Source organism: Elephantulus edwardii, unplaced genomic scaffold, assembly GCF_000299155.1.
Source record: "Elephantulus edwardii isolate Elephantulus edwardi_28Jun2011 unplaced genomic scaffold, EleEdw1.0 scaffold00074, whole genome shotgun sequence".
NCBI lineage: Eukaryota > Metazoa > Chordata > Mammalia > Macroscelidea > Macroscelididae > Elephantulus > Elephantulus edwardii.
Window position 1 is genome coordinate 2,904,645 of NW_006399824.1, and position 10,156 is coordinate 2,914,800.

The 10,156-nt window shown below is 42.9% G+C and overlaps 1 protein-coding gene across 1 annotated transcript in view; it reads right to left on the bottom strand.

The window, feature by feature from the left end:
- Nucleotides 1-10,156, bottom strand: part of EIF4EBP2 (eukaryotic translation initiation factor 4E binding protein 2) — a 29,744-nt gene that overhangs the window by 18,503 nt on the left and 1,085 nt on the right. The gene's annotated exons all lie outside the window — the stretch shown is intronic.

Below are 10,156 nucleotides of genomic sequence, written 5' to 3' on the forward strand. Positions count from 1 at the left end.
GGTACACACACATAAAAATAATAAAATAAAATAAAAAAATATTTTAAAAAAAAAGTTTATTGACCATCTGTTTCATGCTAGGAAATGCCAAGCAGGGTAGGAGAATATAGCAATAGACCAGCCAGCCAGCCAAGGTGCAATTTTCCTTGACCTTCGCTCCCCAGACTAGGTAGTTTCTCTCTTTCTAAACACCCATATCCCTTGTCCACCCTGCAGTGACCAGTATCCACACTTTCTGTGAGCACTGTTCGCCTGTGCAAGTGGCATCCCCCAAGAGTGATGTCTGGGTTCTTTCCACCCCTTAGCTGCCAGGGACCTAGCAAAGAACCAGCCTGTGGTCAACGTTTGTCTTGTCTTTTTTGAAGTTTATGGAAGGTCTACTTGCTGAAACTGAGGGGAACCAAAAGATGCAGAAGGTCAAGGATTACAACCTTCAATATGGATTGAGGCTCAACATCAAGAAAACAAAGATTCTCACCACTGGGCAGATTGGCAGGATCATGATAGATGGTGAAGAGATTGATATCATTAGCAGCTTTAGTTTGCTTGGTTCCACAATCAACACTCTTAGTACCAGCAGCCAGGAAATGAAAAGATGAATCGCACTGGAAAAGTCTGCTGTCAGGGACATCTCTAGAGTACTGAAGAGTAATGATGTCAGTCTGGACACTAAGGTGCGCCTGATCCAGGCCATGGTCTTCATAATTATGTGCTATGCAACAGAAAGCTGGACAATGACTAGGGATGATACAAGGAGAATTGATATCTTTGAGCTGTGGTGCTGGAGGAGAATATTGAATATACAATGGATGGCTAAGAAAACAAACAGTTTTATCCTGGAAAGAGTGAAAACAGTCTGCTTCTTGGAGGCAAGGGTTCTGAAGCTCTGTCTGACATACTTTGGACATGTTGCAAGAAGATACCAGTCCTTATCCCAGTCACAAAAGGACAAATATTACATGATGCCACTGTTGTAGAATGGGACTGTCCTTGGGGTTGGGGAGAGACTGAGTAAGATGGGTTCAATAATGTATACTGCACTGAAACAGAGGAGGGAGAGAACCGTTTAAAAGAGAGATATAACTAGGTATTTCTGTCATCACAGGAGACTAGAGCGAGGGCTACATAGTGGAGGGGACCTGGGGGAGGGTTTGTAAAACAATGAAAGAATCTTTTCTTTTACTTTTCCATAATTTTTGGACTCATGTACTTATAACTTGTTAGTCAAATTTGTGTCTTCTAGGTTGCAACACCCCCATGATACATCTTCAAGGATATGAACATGTACAGCCAAGCACAATCAATAAGAGTGCATCTAAATTCCAAAATCAATCTCCATAATAGTCTATGTGTTTCCTACTGCCAAAGGGGCCCTTTAGAGTAGTGAGAGAAGATCTTCACCCTGAAACCCACAGCGTCCCTTTTCAGCAGGAAGTAGCTAAGAGAATACGCCATCCCCTTTTCCTTATGACTCAGGGTGAAGTCTCTCTCAGGGAGGAGTGATAGGGAATGGCAAAGGACACACTGACAAAGAAGATTAATCAGAACTGGCTTTGACAAGCACTGTGGCATTTGGACAAGAACAAACTGGGAGGAGGGTAGAGAGAATAGTGCAACAATGAATGAGTGGAAGCCCAAAATCTCTGTAAATGTTTATGAAAATTAATAAAATATAATTATAGGAAAAAAAAAAAAAGAAGATACCAGTCCTTGGAGAGGGACATCATGCTTGGGAAGGAGGAGGGAACAGTGTAAAGAGAGGAAGATCCTGGGTGAGATGGACTTGCTCAGTGACTGGGGAAATGGAGGTAGGTGTGTCAGAGACAATAAAGTTGGCTCAGAATAGAGCAAGGTTCAGAGCTGTTGTACATAGGATCGCTATGAGTCACAGGTGACTCGACAGCACATAACAACAACAAAATGGAAGGTCTAGAGATGAACCTTAGACACATTCATGAACAGGAAGGCCTAGGGGGACAAGAGGCCCTTTATGGTTTCTGTTCAGAGGAGATTTTTGGTTTTTAGCTATCTTAAGGTGTGATATGCATATAATAAAATGCACCTCTTTTAAATGTCAATGAGCTTTAAAAGATGTTTGTTGTTGTCTGAGGCAGTTGAGATGATTCTGACCCATCGGTCCCTCCGACGTTACAGAGTGAAACTTAAGGTTGTCTGGGTTGCAATTTTTAGGTTATTGACGAACAAACACTTAGTCTCATCAACTTCTACACGTACAATTCAGTAACAATAGTTACATTCTTCCTCATGTTCTATCACAAGTCCCATTCTCTCTACCGATATTGTTTCTACCCCATTTTCTTAAATTTATACCTCCTGAAATCTTAAGGGAAGGAGATCTGTCCATACACCCTGGCCTCATTCCCTTGTGAGTTTGAACTACTGATCTTTAGGTTAGCAATTGAGAGCACACTTATTGTGACATCCTTGCAAACATTACAACAATCAAGATAGAGAACATTTTCAACACCTCTAAAGTTCCTTTGTACTGTTTTTACAATCATTGTCTGCCTCAAGTCCAAGCCTCACGCAATCATGGGTCCTCTTTCTACCACTATCCACTATAGCTTTGTCCATTCTAAAACTTTCTAAGTATAGAATTTAGAAATGTAGTCCTACTCTGGGCACTGTTTGATATATGACTTTTTTCACTCAGTGTAATGTGTTGCTTGTATCAGCAGCTCCTCCTTTTTTATGGCTGACACACTACCGGCAAATCAATTCTGATGCAAAGTGACCCTGTAGATAGGTCAGAGGAGAACTGGGTTTTCAAGGCTGTAGATCTAGACAGAGCAGATTGCCTTATCTTTTGCCTTTCAGACAGCTGTTGGATTTAATTTGACAACTTTCTTTTTGTTACTGAATAGTATTCTTTGGTAAATGTACTACAAATGACTTCTTTAAAGTATTTTTAAAAGACACCCTTCTAAGGACTAAGGTGCTTCTGACCCAAGCCCTGATATTTTTCAATGTTTTACTTTGCATTAGAAAGCTAAATAACCAAGGGGGAAAAAAACAAAGAAAAACTGATGTATTTGAATTATAATGTTAGTGAAGAATATTGGATGACAGAGGAACAAACAAATCTGTCTTAGGTTTGTTCCTTGCCCTGTTCTTCAGAAGGGAGGATGGTGAAACTTCATTTCACATCCTTTAGAAGAGCCAGACCCTGGAGAAGGATATCATGCCTGATAAAGTAGAGAGCACAGAAAAAGGAGGAGCTTCCTCAAGATGGGTTAACTCAGTGACTCCAAACATGGGCTCAAACACAGCAGAGACTGTGAGAAGGGTACCAGATTGGGCAAGGTGTCAATCTGTTGTCCTAGGCTAGCTGTGAGCCTGGATAGACACCTAACAACAGCACTGGTCTATTTATGGGTGTACCACAATTTGTTTGTTTAGCAGGTGTGAATCTAGAAGAAAAATCTATCTCTCTGCCTGTTCATCTATTGCCTACCATGGGGAACGAGGAAAGCCTCTTGGGGATAGTCTCTGAATGATGGTCTCTCTAGAGCTAGGGACATGCAAGCTGTGGATGTAATTGTGAACCCACAAATAAAGCGTTAGCTAGATCCATCCCTGATGTACCAGCAGGATTTGTTGTTGTTAGGTGCCATTGGGTCAAGTATAATTCATAGCAACTCTATGAACAACAGATCTGAACCCTGTCCTATCCTGTGCCATCCTCACCACCTCTGACACACATGAGCCTACTGCAGCAGTCACTGAGTGGATCCACCTGGATTAAGGTCTTCCTCTCCTTCACTGACCCTCCTAATTTCCAAGCATGATGTTCCTCTCCAAGGAATAATTTCTCCTAAGAACATGCCCAAGTATGTGAGATGAAGCTTTGTTTTCTCTGCCTCCAAAGTGGCACTCTGACTGCACTTTCTCCACGATGTATCTGTTTGTTCTTTTGGCAGTCTTTAGGATGTTCAGCCCTCTTTGTCAACACCACAGTTCAAAGGCATTAACTTTTCTCTTCTCATTCTTATTCATTGTCCAGCTCTTAGATGCATAGCAAGTGATTGAAAAGACCATGGCCTTAATCAGGCATGCCTTAGTCCTCAAACTGCCAGGGTGGATAATGGAAAATGTTCCATAGTTTGAGTGAATCTGTCTTCACATTGAAAAATTAATGTAATGATTTTTTTAAAAAATGAAGGTGATCTAAGTGTCTCCAGATCCTGGGGTGCCTTTCTATGGCCTTCAGTTTCTCTTTTTAACCACCTGGCTTCCTGAAACTCATTCATTCTTTCACACTCACTTGCACTTGCATTTGCACTTGCCTGTGGCCCCTGCTCCCTGGTTCCATGTTTCCCAGGGGCAGAGAAGGAGTGTGCCCACACCCTATAGTGTAGCCACCCACATAGATCTTTATCATCATAAAGACAGATAATAGCCCCTTGTGTTGAGGTAACACTTTTCCACTTTAGAAAGCATTTTCATGACCATTATCTCATTTAGTCGAAGCTACGCCCTGTGATGTGGGCAGGTCGCTTGTTACCCTTATTATCCACATTTTACAGATGAAGAAACTGAGGGTTAAAGAAGGCAAGTAGCTTTTCAGAAGTCATACAGCCAGGACTGTGGAGTGAGACTAGACCTTTAGCTTCTGGTGGCTTTTTTTATACAATACCCCCTGATGTGCACCTACTGTAATGACTTCAAGGTGCGTCTTGCATACAACCATTTGTCCTTAAATGCACTGGACTCTTTTGGAAGTGTGAGCATCATCTATTTCCTGAGCTCTTGAAACTTAAGAAACAGGATGTGTTCTGAAGGGAATAATAATAACAACAGATAACATTTATAAGCATCTGGGCTGTGTTAGGCACTGTACTGGGCCTATTAAAGAGCTTATTTCTGACACAACAAGCATACAAAATAGGTATTATTATGCCCGCTTTGCAGAAGAAAAAGCATACTCAGAAAAGCTAACTTGCCAAAGAAAAACTGTCGTATCTTCTAAAAACTTCCCAGTTGTTGGGACATGTCTGGGTTTAAATGCTGAGTGGCCCTGAGCTCTGAACCTGTTTTCTCATCTGAAAAACAGGAGGTATAATCCTGCATTCTCCAAGTGCTCTTCTCAGATAAGAAGACTTGCAAGATCAAGATCTCTGGCTGATCAGCCACAAAAATGGATCCAAGCAGGGTCACTTGAGGTAGGGAGAGGCAGCAAGATAGCTGTATCTGTCTGTCTGTCTGTCAGATATTCTGAAGGGGTTGTGCTTTGGATTGAGTGTTTTCTCTCCTTTCGAGATCTTGGTAGGAGAAGCCTTTCATCTGTGGCTGTAGACTTCTGAAAATTAGACAGGACTCGTTCAAAGTTACTTGGCTACAGTCCTCTGTGGAAACCAGTTTGATAATCTGGTTATTTACAGTTCAGCACTTATAGTTACTGTCTTTCTCTAGCTCTATCTTGATATTTCCTAGATGTTTTGTGGGGACAGTGTTTTTTCACATGCTGCAGGGTCACCTCCATGGCCGGGGTGGGAGCGGGGGTTACATACTTTATGCCACAACCCATCTGATGACATCTGCTTGAGCCCCAAGCAGGGAGAACATTTTTGAAATGGAAATGCACTGTCATCAAAACAGTGAAGGGTGTGTCATACCTTGGGCCAGAGGCAGGGCACATGGTGTTTGGAGGCTTGGAGCCAAAAGGTGGGGGTTGCCAAGTTAAGGCAAGAGGTGCTCTGCCCCGAGGAACTTCTGTCCTCTCTGGGGTGGGGCTGAGAATTTTCAGTGGGAATCCTTTCACAATGGCTGGGTGGACGCTGGGAGGTGCAGGGCAGAAGACTGGCTCGATTATGGGCAGCTTGGTTCTTAAGAATGGCTCTGGGAATGCCTGCTATAGCGACCTGCCTTCCAGCTTTCCTACAGTTCATTCATAAGTGCTTGCTCAGAGTCTACTATGTCCCCAGCTCTGGGTTTAGTGAGGAACAGGACAGATCACGTGGAGTATAGCTCCTTGAAGTTGAGTTTTCTGATGGGTTATTTGCCCATTACACTGAATGAGAGTCAGATCCAAGGTAGCAGTGAATGCTGGATTCCATCATTACTAGTTCTTCCCTGGCTTTCCATTACTCTTTGAATAAAGATCAAAGTCTTGAACTGGGCCCTACATAGTCTGATCTTCTCACTCTTTGTCTCTCTGTACTTTTAGTCTCCATGTGATCCATACTTCTTTCTGCCACAGGGCCTTGGCACATGCTATTTCTTTGCCTCATTGTTGTTTCTGGTGAACAGACATTAATGTAATGACCAGGACACTCACTTTCTCATGTTCTCATCCTTGAGTACAGATAGGACGTGACTTACTTCTCAGTATTAGAATATGCAAAGGTGATAGGATGTCACTGGTGTGACTATATTACTGAGACTATTTTGCTAGCAGATCCACTCCAGAGTCCCTTTCCCTTTGCTGCTAGCTTTGAAAAAGCAGCTGTCATGAACTCTGAGGAAAAGAACTCTGCCAACAGTCTGAGTGGGCTTGGCTGGGGATCCTTCCCTGTGAGAACTCAGTCCTGGATGACACTTTGTTTGCAGTCTTGCCGAGGAATCAGAAAAACCAAGCATTGACTCCTGACACACAGAACAATGAGACAATCAATACCCATACTGTTTTAAGCTGCTAAGTTTGTGGTAGCTTTTTACACAGCATAGAAAACCACTGTATTCACATGGCTGATGCCTACTCATCTCTATTCAACAAGATGGATTGACACAGTGACTTCAGTGATAGGTTGGAATATGACAAAGATTGTGATAATGGCACAGGATAGGACAAAGTTCAGATCTGTTGTCCTTAAGGTTGCTATGATTCATAGTCAACTCAACAGCACCTAGCAAGAACACCTGTATTGTTCCCATTCCATGCAGATTTATTTTCTCACTCAGCCTTCCCCACCTTCTCTCCTAAATCTCAATCTTCCTGTTACAGGATCTCATGCCATTGTGCGCATTTCTCTACACAGCCTGTGAAGTTATCATTGGATTGTTGAATTAATACCATTCACCCATTTGTAAGTTCTGTGAGAATAGGACCTTGCCTGGCACATTTCTCTGCTTTCCCCTCAAGTATGGCAGAGAATTGGCATGTGGTATCTAGTGAATATCTGTTGAAGTAAAAAAAGATTATTTGTACTTTTCAGAGAGATGAGCAGTAGAAACACAGATCAGGCCTGGATAGTTCAGTGAGTAACTTGGGGAAAACGTGAATGACGTAACAGACATGTCTGTACAATTGAACCTGAAAATGTACTTTGGGGCATCCTAGATGGAAAAGTGTATATCCTCATAGCTATCACACACTGACCCTCCCCTAAGCCCTGGCATGGGGATGTTTCCATTGGAAGCTCAGCACTCATTCCTCCTTCCAGAAGAACATCTTGTATTTTGATCACCAGTTAACTCACTTCCGAGTTTCCACCTTAATAGTCAGAGAATGGAAAAATTGGCTGGAGGAAGAAGGGATGTGCGGCAAGGAGGAGTGAGCTCCAGCTTGACAGTTTCAACAAAGAACATGAAATGTCAAATAGAGTCCAAATAACAGAAAGGTGAATATATGAGGTTTTTCAGAAGACTTTGTTTTCTGGTGTGACGATAAGATTGATGGTCTTCATAATTCTTAACCCTGTGTTCTCCTGTATTGTCAACTGAGCTTTGTTGCTGTCCGTTTGCCAGCAACCAAAAGCGACACCCTGATGTGGGTAAGCACAACAGATATACACCACTCTGGGAGAGGATCAGATAGTCAATTCAGCTCAATTTTATTGGGGCCTGCAGCATACTTATATATGAACAAGTAAACAGGAAGACAAGATAGGGTGGGCTTACAGACATGGGACATGTGGATTGGTTAGAAGAACCTCAGCCTCGTGTGGACCACTCCCAGCTCAACAGATGCAGCAGCCGTCTTCCCAAGTGGCGAGCTTTCTCAAGCTGGTACAGCCAAACACAGGGGAGCTTTCTCTACCCTATATTAAAGGCCATCGGGAAGCTTGCACTTATCCGGAGCTTAGGCAATCTGTTCAGGCCAGAGGTCCTCCCTTCCTCCCCAACATTCCCCAGCAGAGCTTTTTCAGTCCCTCTGTTTTTTTAGTACTGGTGATTACAGATAATACGCATAACTAAATGGCACCCCAAAACAACAACAAATCCCTGAAGCATTATGTGGCCAGGAAGGATCAATCTTTGGAGAAGGATATCATGCTTGGAAGGGTGGAGGGACAGCACAAAAGAGGAAGATGCCAGATGAGATGGATTGACAGAGTAACGGGGGCTGTGTAGGTAAGTGTATCAGAGTCAGTGAGACTGGCTCAGGATAGGGTAGGGTTCAGAACTATTAAGCATAGGGTTACTATGAGTTGCAGATGACTCCTTGGCACATAACAATAACAACCTTGAGTCCTGAGGCCTTTCCTGGATGTTACCATGATTTCCTTTTAAACTTCTAGCCAAGTTTATTCAAAATTTTGTCCACACTTAGTGATCTCTTTCTCACTTCAATTGATTTACTCCTCAATCCCTTCATTTTGGGCTCTCCCCTGCACTGGCACAGAAATTACTTTGATGTTAAATTGAGTGGACACTTTTGGGTCATCATTTGACAGTTGTTGTTCTTGACCTTTTTTATTCCATTGAGTTTCTGGACATTGGTCTTTTCTGCTTCTCTTCATTTCTTTCTAGCATCTTCCTCTTGGTTCCATCCACTACCTGCTATTTTTTCTGCCACTCACATCAATGTTGATGCTCTCAAGTCTTGCCCTTAGTCCTCCTCCCATCATTACTCTTCTGTTAGGAGAGTTCACTCATTCCTGCTGCTTTCAAGTCTAGCAATGGCTCCCAAATCCATAGCTTAAGCCTAGATATCTCACTAAACACCAGATGCATACAGCTAACTGCCCATAGGTATACCTCGAGCATATTTAACTCTATGTCTCTTGACTAGAGCCTGCCTTCTCTCTTGTAGTCTATAAGCCTCCTCTCCTCCTCCTTGTCCTCTCTGGGCACTTAACACCATCATCCTCCTGGTCACTGGAGTCAAAACTCAGGGCCAATTTCTATTCCTCTTCTTCTATGCTCTTCACAGCTAATCAGTCATAATGACCTGGTTTTGTTACCTCTTAAATATACACTTACATCCATTTGATTTTGTCTTTTCTGCCTCTTATTTATACTTCTTGTTGTTGTTATGTGCCATCAAGTTGCCTGTGACTTATAGTGACCCTTTGTACAACAGACCTAAACCCTGCTCTATCCTGTGCCAATCTCACTGTCTCTGACACACCTACCCCAATTACCCCAGTCATTGAATCAATCCACCTCATAGAGGGTCCTCTCCTCCTGCGCTGTCCCTCTACCCTCCCAAGCATGATATCCCTCTCCAAGGATTGGTCCATCCTTGCAACATGTCCAAAGTATGTCAGATGAAGCTTCAGAATTCTTGCCTCCAAGGAGCAGCCTGGTTTCATCCTCTCTAGGATGAAACTATTCATTTTCTTAGCAGTCCATGGTATATTCAATACTCTTCTCCAACACCACAGCTCAAAGGCATCAATTCTCCTTCTATCACCCCTAGTCATTGTCCAGTTCTCTGATGTATCACAAGTGATTGCAAAGACCATTGCTTGTATCAGGTGCACCTTAGTCTCCAGAATGACACCATTGCTCTTCAGTACTTTGGAGAGGTCTGTAACAGCAGACTTTCCTATCACAATACATCTTTTAATTTCCTAGCTGCTGGTGCCAAGAGTGTTGACTGTGGAGCCAGGCAAACTAAAGCTATTAACAATCTCAATGTCTTCACCATCCATCCTGATGCTGCCAATTGGTCCAGTGGTGAGAATCTTCGTTTTCTTGATATTGAGCCTCAATCCATATTGAAGGCTGCAGTCCTTGACCTTCTACAGCAAGTGTATCAGGTCCTCCTCAGTTTCAGGAAGCAGGGTTGTGTCATCTGCATAACATAGATTGTTGATGCCAATCCTGATGCCACACTTCTCCTCATATAGCCTAGCTTCCCAGATAATCTGCTCTGCATACAGGTTGAAAAGGTATGGAGATAGGACACATCCCTGGCATACACCCTTCCCAATTTTGAACCATGCAGTGTTTCCTTGCTCTGTTCTGA